Source organism: Polyodon spathula, chromosome 24, assembly GCF_017654505.1.
Source record: "Polyodon spathula isolate WHYD16114869_AA chromosome 24, ASM1765450v1, whole genome shotgun sequence".
Classification (NCBI taxonomy): Eukaryota; Metazoa; Chordata; class Actinopteri; order Acipenseriformes; family Polyodontidae; genus Polyodon; species Polyodon spathula.
The window spans coordinates 24,268,854-24,285,868 of NC_054557.1; the positions used below are offsets into that span (position 1 = coordinate 24,268,854).

Genomic DNA, 17,015 nt, shown 5'->3' on the forward strand with positions numbered 1-17,015 from the left:
GTTCCCTCTGCCTGCCGGTTGGGCCTGGTTGCCTGCTGCTGGCAGAGGCACGGGGGAGAGAGCAACGTGACCACCTGCCGGGACACCTCGCATTCAAGGTGGGATTTCTGTAAGAGCTCCTCCATGGCTGGCCCAAAGGTATGTCCTGGGGATATAGGTGCGTCAAGTTGCGTGGCCTTATCCGCATCAGGAACTCTGGCTTGTGACATCCAGAGCTGTCTTCCAGCCAAGAGCTGGACAGGAGATGTAACTACGTGGTCACCGGCTCATGGAGCAGGGCTTACGCAGTATACCGTCCATGTACGCAGTAAGCACACTCGCTGTCTTACACAGATGAGTTACCTGCGCCTCTGCTGCATAAGCTCGCTTAGGCTGTGTCTCTGTCACCTTACATTGAGGGTTCGGGCACGCCGGGTCTCTAACTAAATCACCCACCGGTGGGGCCTTAACTAGGGCAGTGATGGTGGAGTCTACCAGGGGAACCACCGCTAGGTCAAGGTTATCCATGCCTTCTAAGGAGGCAAGCAGTGCGGCCTGTTTAAGTACACTAGGACCCGAGGATCGACAATCCCAGGAGGAGCGTACTTCCTCAGTGAAGTCTGGGGAAGCTGGGAACTTCTAATTGGAGGAAGAGTCAAATACATGAAAATACTCCCATATGGATTATTAACAGCATTATAATTCTTCATTGGTAATTCACACTATTCATATTGTATGATTGTTAGTTACACAAAGCATTTCTTTTAGAGTTACAAATTGGTCAACGTATTTATTTTTTAAAGGTTGTAACCTGGGATACTTTACCCATTCCATGGCTCTATGTTTAGATTTTTAATTACTGGTCCCTTGGGCCACTGAGCTAGTGTTTTTACCTGCCTGGATGCAATTTTATCTGGCTCAACATAGTTATATATTTTACATGATGGTTTTTATTTTCAGTATGTTTCTAACTGTGTGTGGTAACCAAAGAGACAGACAGTGATTTCCAGGTGCAAGGGTGTCTACTGATTTAATTAACAATGTCCAGAGCCTTGGGACGAACACCTGTAAATAATAATGATGGAGTGATACAGTGGCGTGTATCACTCTAATTTTAATCCCCGGGTTTGACCTGTAACCCAGTAGACCAGTTTTTACACACCGACACTAAACACAAACACAGTTTCTAGTAACAGTGTATAAGTGCAAGTGGTATATTGCAGTTCTCTGTGAAATGCAGGGGTGAAAGTGATGGCCGGATTTATGCTGACTTTCGCTCCAGCTCCAGATCGTGATAGTCTGTTAACAAACAGACAACAGTTAACAAAACACTAAAACACACAAGACAAAACTCACTGTTTCACAATACGGCACAGACTCCTTGTAGGTTAAAACACTAACCATTTATGAAGGAACAGATCACTTACACTATGCCCCCTATTTATACCCTTGCTCATGACCCCTAGATTAACGAGCGCATCCGCTCTTCCAGTCCTCGGATGCCACTCCGTCTCCCGTCCGAGTCATTGAGCTTGGATGCCGTAGCTCAGCCCCTTCCTAAATAACCAACTTCCACCTACCCTAAGGAATATATTGTCATGCCATTTAGTTAAGGGTACTCTGTTACTTTTACTTGGTGTCCTCACAGGTCAGGAGGAGCGCTAACACCAAGAATCATTCAATCTCTGTCACAGGACCCTAATTAATTGTGCAGTGCTTGTAATAGCAACATTCTACAGTAATCATATTCTGTTTGAAAATGTTGCCAATTTTATTGCCTTGTTTTCAGCTAATGTTAACAGATCCCTACATGAGTTCCTCTATAATGACTGTACACAGCATCTTCTGCAGCTGTTGCTAGCCAGTCGTGAAACAGCTTCTAGGAGCATTGCACCGGAGAACTTTGAATGTGTGAACTGAAATAAAATAATATATATCGAGTGCTAAAAGAAGTAATCCAAACTTGGGTAACATTCAAATTTAGAAAGGTAATTTAACATTATTATGAATATAAAGACATACTAACTGTTAAGCAGAACGATGCAGTGAAAAATAAGAAAAGGCAAGATACTTTGAGTTGGAAAGGAGTTATTTTTGTATTAACTCTGGCTGTAGTTCAATGTAAAACATCTACTTTTGATGTTCTGTGAATAGATGGAGTAACGGCAACATTTGCACTGACCATTAAAAGCACAACCAGGTGTCTTTGTTTTGAATTATTTACAGTTTATTGAATAAACAAAGTAACTTGACTTGTGATGCCAGTACTTGATGGCTAGCTGTAATTACTAATGTTAAACTATTGTAATGTTGGAATGTATTTTCTATTGCTTTGGCCAGGTTACAATATTTACACTGTTAAGATTATTTTATAAATATTATTTGTTAAACAGATGTAGAATATTTAGGTTTGCTATGTGATAGGTGTTTTATTTTGAATACACTACAGAAAAAAATATTTGGTGGTTTGCGCAATGTTATTGCTGTTGCTTTAATTGCAAGAGATACGCGCTGTTTTATTGTGCGCTGTGATATCGTTATGTTTTATTGTTTTGGTTTGCTATAATATAGCAGGCTAAAGTTCCTATTGAAGTAGGCTACAATATTTTTTTTCATTAATGTTGCCATTGTTCTTTGAAATGAATGTTCAGCTTCCATATTTTGTTGTGTACTACTCATTTAATCAAACCAAGTAGTGTAAGAAGCTGCTTGTATCGTTCATGATGTTTTTCAAATCGCGTAAGCTTCTTTGTTTATAAAAAACAATACTAGTGTGTCATCTTACTTAAAGGCACTCAAGCTGAAATTGTAAAGTAATTTAAAGTAGGCTCAAACGTGGCAGTGGACTGTCTCTCTTTAGTGCTCACGGTCACAAGAACTTAGACTTGATACAACTGTGTTGAGAATTAAAAAAGAAAGCACTTTATGAGATTTAACTTGAGGTACCGGGAATATGACTCTGCACACCCAAAGTGCTAATTAAGCACTGCGTAAGGTTAAATTAAAAACATGCAACTGGAATTTAAAATGAAAGTTTATTACATAAGTCTACCAAGGTAGAACACTAAACACTGTTACTTTAAGAAATTAATTGTTACTGATGTGTCTGTGTGCTGCTTAAAATGACTGCTTTATTTATGACACATACACACATGCAGTATGTCATTAATAAAGTAAAAAATAAATAATATATATATATATATATATATATATTATATATATATATATAATATATATATTAATATATATTAATTTAACTATAATCTAATTTAAACTTGAAAATTATTATCTTTGATTGTGGAGAACGCTACTGCAGCATAGACAATGTGCCATCTGATGCCCTTCTCTGCTCATCCAGTGATAACATGGCGTCACTGGAGCACCTGTCTCCAGCACCTTCAGAAGACCAGATACAAGATAGGCCAAAAAAAAAAAAAAAAAAAAAAAAGGGTAATACAGCCAGTAAAGCAGAACAAGCAACGGAAGTGGCTTTAAATTATTTAAGCCATTAAGAAAAACCTCACCAAGAACACAAAGGTTTCCTACAATATTTGGAAGAATGTATAAATAGCTTACCCCCTGAAAAAGTTCCCAGTGTTAAAAGAAAAATAATTGATCTTGTACATAGTGTGGTAGAAGAATAGTAGTATTCACACATACCATTGAAATAAAGCAACAAATAAATAAAACAAAATTAATTAGATCTTGTAACATAAATTACAACAGTCTTCAAACTGCCTGACCTTGGCACTTGATTTGTAAATATGTATTTGTGACAAGCTGACTTTAGTGGTGAGGTCAGACCGGAAATAAACACATAGCACTGCGAGAGAAAATGTGAATAAAAGCGCTGCTGCGTGGTTTATTAAGGACAGAAAAATAAAAGGTTTGACAAACAAAAAACATTTTGTAAAATAAACTGCACAGTAGCCAAGACGAACAGACAATAAACAGACAGACAAACGAGTGGACGAACAGACACAAACAAGTACCAACTAGCAGCAGCTGTTATTGTAAATATAAATCTTTTCCCCTCTCACCCGCTCTCCACGCACCGAACACTCAACCCTGAGTGAATGAAAAGGTGCCTCTTTTATGCAGCTGTACCGAGCTGTACTCGATTGCTAATCAATCATTCAATTGGAATCTCGGTACATCTCGATTCATCTGCACGTGTATTCATTTGCGCTCCCCATGCTTCCATACTAAATACCCACTTAACTATGCACGTGAAGTGATGGTGCAATCCTTGTGTCTAAATACAATGTTCAATGTTTTTGCTTCAAAAATGGTTACAAAAATAAACACATTGCAGAACAAATGTAAAAGTTTTAAAGGTCCTCCGTTTTATTCTTTTGTAATAACAAACTGAGTGCTGTCATCTGTTAAAGGCAAGGATGCAACATCACCCTACAGTTGACTTGCCCATACATTGAGACTGCACGTCTGCATCCACTGAATTGGTATGAAGTGTAAGGCAAAGCTTTGCCAAGTTGAACGATGTGGAAATCGATTAGAAACAGCCCCAAAACATCAAGGGCATCTGGCAATGTATGCAGGATGTTCATTGTCATTACTTGTCCGATCCAATAATATATTTTATTGGTACCGATTTAAAACAAAGAAAACGTAGCTATTCAGGTCTAACATTCCAACTGAAAAAGTAAGCTGCAGGTTGAAGCGAGGTGGCTGTGCTAGATTGTTTTAGTACTGATTTAACTTGCAGACAGGAATACTTTTTGTCTGGGCTGACTTTCCAGTTTGGTTTCTGAAAGGTGTTTATTTTACGTTCTGTTCAGCATACTTCATTTTATTAATGTGTGATTCTGAAGCTAAATAGCGATTGATTGTATTTTCTCCAAAGACACATAAGATATGCAAAACAATGACCTCATTCTGAATGTAGTTTCTTTGGAAAATATCTTGAAACTGTCATCAGCCGAAATATACTTTGCTTTTTTTGTAGTCCATTTGTACTATTTCACCTCCAAAGCTGAAAACTAGATTTTAATCTAAATCAAAACAATGCAGCATCAAGTTTGTCCCACCCCCTACTGCACGGTACAGGTCACAGAAAAGCAGTAAAGACGCACTGATAGGCTGATTAAAACTTCGTTGTCATTTGAATAGTAAACAACAACGTTAACCACTTTTTGGAGTTTTTTTTTTTTTTGTTTGTAAATGTTATTTCTAAAAGATTTGCCATGTCACGTGAACGAGTACGCAGTCTCAGATTCTGGCTGTACAACAAATACGACGTGCGGCGGGAAAGTTAGGATTAGTTTGTAGTTATGTTTTTAAGAAATGGTTTGTAAATTAATTTTCAGCTTTTTAGCACACTGGCCCGTTTTCCTGGATTCATGAAACGACAGCCATGAAAGATACGTACAACATATCGAAACGTTGGGCAGCTGGCTCTTTGAGGAAAAAAAAAATATATATATAAGTATTGTACTAGTTAAATGTAACCGGCCCAGAAGGGCCTGTGGTGCTTCATAACTACAGGCCAAACTGTGCTCTCTACCGGCCCCGGGCCATGGTTAATGTCGAATCCTGCATTCCTCATTCCAGCCCGAGAGGCGATTGTTTACTGTGAGACTCGCTCCTTACAGTGGCAGACGCACATGCTGACCTAACGGATCCACTGCTGTGCTGCTCCTCTGAGCTGATGGCTCCGCAGCTGCTGGTTGACTGTATGTCTTCAGCAGAGACAGTTTCTCTTGCGGTCGCTGCTGCAGGCGAGTGACTTACTTCAGTCTCCCCCCTCATCAACCCTTGTACCTTTCTGCCCTTTCGAGGAGAAAAAGGACAGTATTTCTGACTGACATTCTGAATGTGAAGGGTATGAAAGAGAGACGAGTATTAATTACTTTCAGACCGTCTGGCCTAATTCCGATTTAAATGCCAATATGTAATTTCGATAAAATTGAATCATTTATCTCAGTGTATATGATGTAGCTTCAACATTTCCGCAAATATTAGTAACTTGGCTAGCTAGCTACCTATTGGCGATGATAGTAATACCATCGTCCAACCAACATTTTATACTAATTCGCTCATGATATTCATGTCATCATTAAAGTTACACTGTAGATGATGCAAATGTTAATATTAATAAGCAACAAATTATATTTTGTAATGTAATTGCTTGATCTGGAATCAAACTCTTTAGGTTACTTGCACTAGCTATGTATATATTGTTTTAAAATGTAACTTGATGAGAAAAAAATTGTCATGAAACTTACAGGAGTGCCTGTAAATGGTAATCAGCTTCTTGCGTTGGGTATCATTTCTCACCCAATCATATTTCAATGCGATAATTGGCCACTTCTTGCGTTGGCCGTAATTTCATAGCCAATCATGTTTCAATACAACCACAGGGTCAGTCACATGACGTAAATACCAAATACATGACTTATTTGGTGTTTACTTGCAGAACCTTATTCTGCTAAAATAAACCTGAAAACTAACTTCACACATGCAATTATGATTTTTTTTTTTTGGTTTGTAGGCCCGGCGGCTGCCTCTTTTTGACCCGGCGGGCCTACAAAGTTGTTGTTGTTGTTGTTTTTTTTGTTTGTTTGTTTTCTGGACGCTTCTTGCCTGTTGAGAACCACTGGGTAAATGTGATTGATTAGCTGCTACAACACATTAGCTGCTCGTGTCATTTTCTTTGAGTTGCTGTGATCACAAGTTTTTGAAGATTCTGATCAATGTGAATTAAAGATTGCTAAATGACAAGATGGTTTCTCCTCACCCAAACTAAGCTGTATTAATAAGTCACATGTGTTTATAATATTAGAAAACACTAGTTGAGACTTTGAATAAATTGTGTGTGGTGTGTTATACGTTGAAATTTCATTCTGTTCGATATTTTATTTTAAAACACCTAAACTCAAAATCAATTATTGTAAGGTGACATTGGTTTTTTAAAATAAAAAACTGAAATAACTCGCTTGCATAAGTATTCCACCCTCAACATGGTCTTCAAGCCAGTAATCTGTGACACCTGCTTGATGTGGGAAATCCGAGAAAACCCAGCGGAGCTAAACCAAGTGTGCGTAAAGTGCCGCACGATCCAGGATTTGCATAAACTAGTAAGTATGCTAGAAGTGGAGCTGGAAGAAGTGAGACAGCAACAGGATCTTGAGGAACTGGCACACCCACAATTCATGGAAGTCTGCATCACCCCTAACAGACTGAAAGCCACCAAGGAGATAGAAGGTCAGAACAGCTGGGTTCAAACACAACCACCAGAAATCAAAACAACCAACAAATTTGAGTCACTTCAGAATTTTGATGAGCAGAAGCAACAACAAGAGAATGAAAGGAACAACATCCAGGACCCCATTGACAGTGGTGACCAGACAGCAAAAAGAAGGGAGGTCATGATTGTTGGGGACTCCATATTGAGAAACACAGCAAGTTCAATTCGCAATTTGGACCCCCTTACTACAACAGTGTGCTGCCTTCCGGGAGCCTTGGTCAAGCACATCACTGAGAACGTGGACGACCTGGTAGTAGTCGTCCACATTGGTACAAACAACATTGGAAGAGACGGACCAAAATCCCTGCAAAACAAATTCAGAGAGCTAGGAAGGAAATTAAAAGAGAAAACCAAAACTGTGGTATTTTCTGGTATACTACCGGCACCTTGCAAAGGACCATATGGACAGCTGGAAATAATTAATCAAAACGCATGGCTGAAGATGTGGTGCACACGGGAAGGCTTCACCTGTCTTGATCGTTGGGCCACATTCTACAACGAGGACTATCTGTATAGACTGCACTTAAATAACAAGGGAACCAGTCTACTTGGAGAAAAAATCCTCGAGCAGGTTCAGAAGCATTTAAACTAGAAAGGATGGGGGGAGAAATCAAGAAAAAAACAGAAGGGAGACTGCATCAAAATAAGAACAACAACTCAGGTAAGACAACCATTAAATGTATTTATCTAAATGCTAGAAGTATCAGAAACAAAATTCTAGAACTTGAAGCTACTGCACTAACAGGTAACTATGATGTGATAGGTGTTACAGAAACTTGGTTGTCTGAGAGTGATGGGGACGAATATAATATTTGTGGGTATACACTGTATAGGAAAGGCAGGCAGGACAGAAGAGGAGGAGGGGTAGCGCTATACATAAGAAACAGTCTTGAAGCCCAGGTGTTAAACCTGGACAAAGAAAATAAAACCGAATCAATATGGGTCAGAATAACGGACAAAAATTCAAAGGGCATAATAATAGGAGCATGCTATAGACTGCCAGATTCAGACGGTGAGCAAAATAATCTGTTATACAATGACATTAGAAATGTGTGTAGCAAAGGAGAAGCCATACTAATGGGAGATTTCAACTTCCCCCATATAAAATGGGAAAACCCGGTGGGTAGCACGAAGGATGAAATAGAAATGGTGGAAATGACAAATGACTGCTTCCTAACACAATTTGTCAAGGCACCGACTAGAGGGGAGGCATGCCTTGATTTAGTCTTTTCAAATAACGAAGACAGAATAACTAAAACAGAGGTCAGAGAACCACTGGCAAACTCAGACCACAACATGGTCTCATTTGAAGTGTTTTTTAAAACCCCAAAAGTAATGACTAAAGCTAAGGTTTACCATTTTAGAAAAGCAAACTATGAAGGTATGAAACAGAGACTAACAGAAGTAGATTGGAGTAAAATAGAGAAAACACCCACAGAAGAAGGATGGTTGTTCTTCAAAAATGTAGTACTAGAGGCGCAAAACAACTACATCCCTAAAGTAGACAAATCTAAATGTAAAACTAAATTGCCAAAATGGTTTAATAGATCAATTAAAAAAAATATTCAGTGAAAAAAGGCACTTTACAGAGCATTAAAAAAGGACCAAAAAGAAAGTACGCAGAAAGAGTACACGGAACTGCAAACGCAAGTCAAAAAGGAAGTTAGAAAGGCCAAGAGAGAAATAGAAATGAACATTGCTAAGGGAGCTAAAACCAATTCCAAAATGTTTTTCCAATATTACAACAGCAAGAGAACATTCAAAGAGGAGATTAAATGTTTAAGAGATACAAATGGCAAAATCGTAGATAAAGAAAAAAAAAATAGCAAATATATTAAATGATTACTTTTCACAAGTTTTTACAAAGGAAGATACTGACAACATGCCCCACATGTCATCCAGTTCCTATCCAGTTTTAAATAACTTTAGCATAACTGAGGCAGAAGTGTTAAAGGGACTAGGAGCTCTTAAAATAAACAAATCCCCTGGGCCGGATGAGATGCTCCCAGTAGTACTCAAAGAAATGAAAGAAGTAATTTACAAACCGCTAACCAAGATCATGCAGCAGTCTCTTGACACAGGGGTGTGACCAACAGACTGGAAAATTGCAAACGTAATACCGATCCATAAAAAGGGAAACAAAACTGAACCAGGCAACTACAGACCAGTAAGCCTGACTTCTATTATATGCAAACTTATGGAAACTATAATAAGATCCAAAATGGAAAATTACCTATATGGTAACAGGGTCCTGGGAGACAGTCAACATGGTTTTAGGAAAGGGAGATCGTGTCCAACTAACTTGCTTGATTTTTTTGTGGCTGCAACATCGATAATGGATAATTGCAAAGCATATGACATGGTTTATTTAGATTTCCAGAAAGCTTTTGAGAGTCCCGCACAAAAGATTAATTCTCAAACTGAACGCAGTTGGGATTCAAGGAAACACATGTACATGGATTAGGGAGTGGTTAACATGTAGAGAACAGAAAGTACTGATTAGAGGAAAAACCTCAGAATGGAGTGTGGTAACCAGTGGTTTACCACAGGGATCAATATTAGGTCCTCTGCTATTCCTAATCTACATTAATGATTTAGATTCTGGTATAGTAAGCAAACTTGTTAAATTTGCAGATGACACAAAAATAGGAGTGGCAAACACTGTTCTAGACAAGATTCAGAACTGGGCAGACACATGGCAAATGACATTTAATAGAGAAAAGTGTAAGGTACTGCACGCAGGAAATAAAAATGTACATTATAAATATCATATGGGAGATACTGAAATTGGAGAAGGAATCTATGAAAAAGACCTAGGAGTTTTTGTTGACTCAGAAATGTCTTCATCTAGACAATGTGGGGAAGCTATAAAAAAGGCTAACAAGATGCTCGGATACATTGTGAAAAGTGTTGAATTTAAATCAAGGGAAGTAATGTTAAAACTGTACAATGCACTAGTAAGACCTCATCTTGAATATTGTGTGCATTTCTGGTCACCTTGCTATAAAAAAGATATTGCTGCTCTAGAAAGAGTGCAAAGAAGAGCGACCAGAATTATTCCGGGCATAAAAGGCATGTCATATGCAGACAGGCTAAAAGAATTGAATCTGTTCAGTCTTGAACAAAGAAGACTGTGGCGACCTAATTCAAGCATTCAAAATTCTAAAAGGTATTGACATCGTCGACCCAAGGGACTTTTTCAGCCTGAAAAAAGAAACAAGGACCAGGGGTCACAAATGGAGATTAGACAAAGAGGCATTCAGAACAGAAAATAGGAGGCACTTTTTTACACAGAGAATTGTGAGGGTCTGGAATCAACTCCCCAGTAATGTTGTTGAAGCTGACACCCTGGGATCCTCAAGAATCTGCTTGATGAGATTTTGGGATCAATAAGCTACTAACAACCAAACGAGCAAGATTGGCTGAATGGCCTCCTCTCGTTTGTAAACTTTCTTATGTTCTTAATATTTGGTAGAGCCACCTTTTGCTGCAATAACAGCTGTAAGTCTTTTGGGGTAAGTATATACCAGCTTTGCACACAGTGTCGGAGTGATTCTGCCCCATTCTTGGCAGATTTGCTCCAGTTTGTTCAGGTTGGTTGGACGACGCTTGTGGACTGCAATTTTCAAATAGTGCCACAGATTCTCAATGGGATTGAGATCAGGACTTTGACTGGGCCACTGTAGGACATTCACCTTTTTGTTCTTGAGCTACTCCAATGTTGCTTTGGCCTTGTGCATGGGATCATTGTCCTGCTGAAAGGTGAATTTTCTCCCAAGCTTTAGTTTTTTAGCGGACTGAAGCAGAGACTCTTGCAGTATTTTCCTGTATTTTGCTCCATCCATTCTTCCTTCAATTGTAACAGGATGCCCAGTCCTTGCTGATGAGAAGCATCCCCACAGCATGATGCTGCTACCACCATACTTCACTATAGGGATGGTGTGTCTTGAGGCATGGGCAGTGTGCCACACATAGCACTTTGAGTTTTGGCCAAGAAGCTCTATCTTGGTCTCATCTGACCACAAAACCTTTCCCCACATCGCAGCTGGATCACTCTCATGCTTTCTGGCAAACTCCAGACGTGCTTTCAGATGGTACTGAGTAACGGCTTCTTTCTTGCCACCCTTCCATACAGGCCAGTGTTATGCAGAGCTCTTGATATGGTTGACTGGTGCACCATTACTCCACTCCCAGCCACTGAACTCTGTAGCTCCTTCAAAGTGATTGTTGGCCTCTGTGTGGCTTCTCTCACAAGTCTCCTTCTTGTTTGAGCGTTGAGTTTTGAGGGACGGACTTTTCTTGGCAGTGCCTGGGTTGTGTGATGCAGCTTCCACTTCCTGATTATTGAGACAACTGTCACTGGGATATCCAAATACTTGGATATTATTTTGTACCCTTTACCTAAGCATTTGTATGCATTTGTATTACTTTATCTCTAACTTCTGTAGAATGCTCTTTGGTCTTCATTTTCCTTCAGATACACAGCCTTACCAATGATCCTTCAACAGTGGGGTTTTTATCCAGAAAATCTGACGGCAACTTTAATGGTTCACAGGTGGAGGCCAATGGTAAGGTAATGGTGTCCTCGTTAGGGCAATTTCTTTCATCGGTGCAAACTGGAAGCTTCCACAGCACAAGGGTTGAATACTTATGCAAGCAAAATATTTCAGTTTTATTTTTCTTAAAAATATTTCCCAACATAAAACCAATATCACCTTACAGTAATTGATTCTGAGTATCGGTGTTTAAAAATTAAATATCAAACAGAATGAAATTTCAATGTACCATTTGTAATTTAGTAGTATTAGAGAATTGGTCAGGGGTCTGAATACTTTTGGAACGCACTGTGTGTGTGTGTGTGTGTGTGTGTGTGTGTGTAATATATATATATATATATATATATATATATATATATATATATATATATATATATATAGATATATATATATTATAATATATTTTATATTATAATCACACTTAACAACTGACTTTGACTTCGATTATTGTGCAAATTCTAATGACCATTATTGATCATTATCAAGTTAAAATACAAAAACAAAAATAATAATTAACTTTCATCACAGTAATAGTTTAAAGGGACAATAAGTCCTCTTTTTGTAGAGCATGGTATGAAAAACTAATTCAAACAAATCCTGATGTTTCAAGACAAGTTTGATAAATACAGTGGCATTTAAATAAAGCACTCTGCATTTTTTATATTCCTTCCATCACTATGCCTTCACTTTGTTTTGTTAAAATCTGATGAATTTCCAGTGTAAACAGAACGGTAAATTAAGGAAAAAAAAACTAAAAAAAATCAACTGTCCAAAGGAGAAAAAAAACTGCATTAACACTGGTCTCTTCACATGGAAATAATTCTTTCATTTTTTTTAAATTTGCTGTTGAGGTTAGAATTTAAGAATTACTTTCAAGAGAATTAGTGGCACATTTTGCCATTTGTTTGCATGCCAGTTTGTAGCGATGAGGTGCACGAGTGGAAATCAGAATACAAAATAATTCAATGATATGTGATGGCGGTTCAGGAAAGATTTAATACACTAATCAGTGTGCCGCAAGACACTCTCGCAAAGTCACTTTTGAAAGTATGTATGTGTAAATATAACTTGCAAATGTGAAACAAATGTTAGAACAGGTTTGTGACAGGGTAGTGTTGTGGGCCCAGGTGGTTTCGGCAGACAAGGAGACTGAGACAAGGAAGCTGCAGTTTAATAAACACAAAATAAAAAGGGTTGACAAAACAGAACACTGATGCTCACAGAGTAAAAATAAAAGGTTAAACAAAAACAAGTCAGGAACACAATAAACAAGAACAAAATAACCAGTTCAAGGGCCAAAACAAAAGATTTAAACAAAAACAAAACTGTTCAGGCTGGGCAGAGCCTTCACTGAACTTTATCCAAAATACAGTAACAAACTTGTACACTCACCAACTCCCTCCACCAAACAAAGGATTTTCTCCCCTCTTTATAGCATATAGTTGGAGCCTAATTATCATCAATTATTTAATTAGCCCCAGCCACATTCTCACATGTATTTTGGAGAGGAAATTAACTCCATCCCTACCAACCACTACCAAAACAATACAAAACAATATTTACAGGCAGGGCCCTGCCATGCCACAAGGTTGCACAAAAGAAATCCACAGTGAATAATATATGAAATGGATAAATTGTGTAAACCTTTTCTTGAGATAAACTCCTCCTGGTATTATAAACTTATAAGAAATTCTCTCCTTTAAAAAGTAAAGCCACTCCTGCTGTTAAGGCCAGACTGCGTTTGTCCCTTGAATGCCCTCCGTAACACTATTTAAATAAATAAGTGCTTTTCTTTTCCAGAAGCTACTAAACAAAATCCTGTGTGCTGCCATAGACCGTGAAGATGGAATTTGTCCAGATTAAAGAGGACTTCCCTGAAGTAGAGTTTGACCACATGGAACCAGGGAAAGAAGAAACCGAAGACTCCAAACCAAACGTCCCTGAGCTGGAGCCTGTACGCCTGCGGGAGTGTAGCGTGGTGCTGGAGAGGATCTGCGTGAGAGAGCAAGGTGCTGGAGAGGCAGGCTCTCCCAGCAGCAATCAAGGAGTTGGAAAGGAAGGCAGGCAGTCACATTCTGAAAGCAGTCTAGCAGGTGAGTGACTCTCAGTAGCTGTGACATTTGTCATTCTAGATTGCATGATATCCACAGTGTGGTTTAGAGGGAGGGAGAGAGCATGTAGGTTACATTACTAGCTATTTGTTTTTCATGTACCACTCTATCCAGTTCAAGATAGAACTCACTACTAATGATATATATATATATAAATTACAGCTGGCTCTTTGAGCTTATATATAAAATGAGTGTGTATGTTGCCATTGCTCTGGGAAATGTTCAGTGTAAAAATATATGGATATTATTGTAAATGTGTAATGTAATGCTATTGAAAAAGATAAAATGGCAGCGTGTGTTGGAGGAAATTGACCTGAAACATTAATGCAGAACTTTGAAGGCAGATTTTGATCCCAGGTCTCGGTTTCTCCAGCACCAGTGCTGACTGTGCTTTTACACATAAAGTAAAGGCTTTAAGTTTATCTTTGCATCTTTAACCTGTTTTAACCCAGTGCAAGCCCCCACAGCTGATATCCACATGTTTTTAATCCAGTCCACCACCTAGCCACATGCTCTAAGCATACAAGCAGCCCCTCTTACTTACTTTCCTGTTAATATTTTCCAGGTTCCAGTCCAGCGGCTAAAGCGAGGGCGGACAGTGGAGAATATCCTGACTCTGGGAAAGGTTTCATCCAGTTAGGGAATTTTAAAATGCACCAGAGAACCAACATAGGAGAAAAACGGTATCGCTGCTCTGAATGTGGGAAGAGTTTCAGTCAGTCAGGAAACATGAAAGCACACCAACGAACTCACACAGGAGAGAAACTGTATCTCTGCTCTTACTGTGGGAAGAGTTTCAGGCAGCCAGGAACCCTGAAAGCGCACCAGCGAACTCACACAGGAGAGAAACCGTATCGCTGTTCTGACTGTGGGAAGAGTTTCAGTCAGTCAAGCAACCTTGTTTCACACCTGCGAATTCACAGAGGAGAGAAACCATATAGCTGCTCTTACTGTGGGAAGAGTTTCCGTCATCCAAACCACCTTGTTGCACACCTGCGAATTCACACAGGAGAGAAACCGTTTTGCTGCTTTTCCTGTGGGAAGAGTTTTAATCACTCAAACAATCTGAAAAAACACCAGCGAATTCACACAGGAGAGAAACCGTTTCATTGCTCTTACTGTGGGAAGAGATTCTGTGTTAAACGAGGCCTTCAAATACACCAGCTAATTCACACAGGAGAGAAACCGTATTGCTGCTCTGACTGTGGGAAGAGTTTCAGTCAGGCTGGAAACCTAAAAAGACACCAGCAAATTCACAGAGAGAAACCTAAAAGACTATGTTCAGTGGGACGCTTCACTCATCAGGAAAAAAACGGTAACCTTACATTGTGAATCTCTGTGTAATTACTGTTTTGTGTATCACTCTTAAGAGCATGCAGTTAAATGGTAAAAATGCTCTTCAACTCTCTTGCACTCTGTCGGAAAGTGGGTGGTGAGGCGGACATGTCACAAGAGGCTTTTTTGCTATCTGTTTACCTCCGGCTGTCAATGCAGTCAGTGCCTGGGAACAGGAATATGCAGAAAGGAAACTTCTGCTCCTCATCTGATGGACGAGTCAGGAAAAATTGTTAACTCACTGGGAAATAAATTTCAATGTTTAGCATTTAAACTTCATTAACTTGAAAATAAATAAGTTGGTGGGGAACGAGTATCCTGACCCTGGCATGTATCATCCCTGAGACAAGACTGCATCGCTCTTGTAAATTCATCATGGTTCTAAAACTAATGAAAAATGATTGTGTCTCATTGCTGTATTATGACATGAATATTGTGTGACGTGTGCTGTCCATGCTTGTATTTGTGCTGCTTTTGTAAAGTGCCCAGAGTAATAGCAGTGTAGCAAGCATGTGTACGTATCTTAGGTACAGAAAGTCAAATTGTGTAATCTGAGTTCTAATGAGACTTGACTGTACAAGATAACCTTGTGTGTGCGGATTATCAATTGATTAATTATATAACAAAATACTAAGCAATGTTTAAAACGCACGTCTAAATTGTATTCAAATGAGAAATGTTTTTTTTTTTTTTTGTTGTTTTTTTGCTGCAAGTGTTTTGGTAAGTCTCTACTATGCTTGCACATCTGGATTGTGCAATATCGGCCCTTTCTCCTTGGCAAAATTGTTCAAGCTCTGTCAAGTTGGATGGGGATCATTGGTGGACAGCAATCTTCAAGTCTTCCGACAGATTTTCAATCGGATTCAAGTCCGGGCTTTGACTGGGCCACTCTAGGACATTCACTTTCTTGTTTTTAAGCCACTCCAATGTTGCTTTCACTGTGTGCTTGGGGTCATTGTCCTGCTGAAAGATGAATTTCCATCCCAGTCTTAGGTCTTTTGCAGACTGTAGCAAGTTTTCCTCAAGGATTTGCCTGTATTTTGGCCTCTATACTGACAAGCTTCCCATTCCCTGCCCATGAAAAGCATCACCCTAGCATAATGCTGCCACCACCATGCTTCACAGTAGGGATGGTGTTACCTGGGTGATGTGCTGTGTTGAGTTTGCTCCAGACATAACGCTTTGTATTTCGGCCAAATAGTTCAATTTTTGTTTCATCGGACGACAGAATCTTTTGCTACATCTTTTCAGAGTCTCCCTGTCACAAAGACGGCTGAGTGGATACGTCAGGACCAGGAAATGAATACACGGACAGGACAGATGAGGTGAAATGATGAAGACACTTGCTTGTGCCGGTTTATTGCAAATAAAAGGTTTAAATAGACAAAAGTCAGGACACGGCACTTTATGCCAAAACAAAACAGACTATACTAAACAAACACTGTGAGCAGATCGACACATTAACAAACATGGTGAGTTTAAATAAACAAGTATCGTGCTGGTCCCACCAGCACGCAATAGCAATTGATTTTAAATATTAACTACTTTAAAGACACGTGAAGTGATGTACAATCCTGTGCCTAAATACAATTGTACATTTTTAAACACGCGTGAAAACACAGACCCATTTATATCCCATGTACCAATGCCTATACACCAACATTTAACACACCACACGCAACATATCAGAAAATACACACGGGCTGGCACTTTCACACTCCCACATGACATTTTGCAAATTCCAAGCAGGGATTTTACATGGGCTTT

At 39.1% G+C, this 17,015-nt stretch overlaps 1 pseudogene; it reads left to right on the forward strand.

Moving 5' to 3' along the window:
- The window catches only part of LOC121298973, a 74,760-nt pseudogene that overhangs the window by 6,453 nt on the left and 51,292 nt on the right, over positions 1-17,015 (forward strand).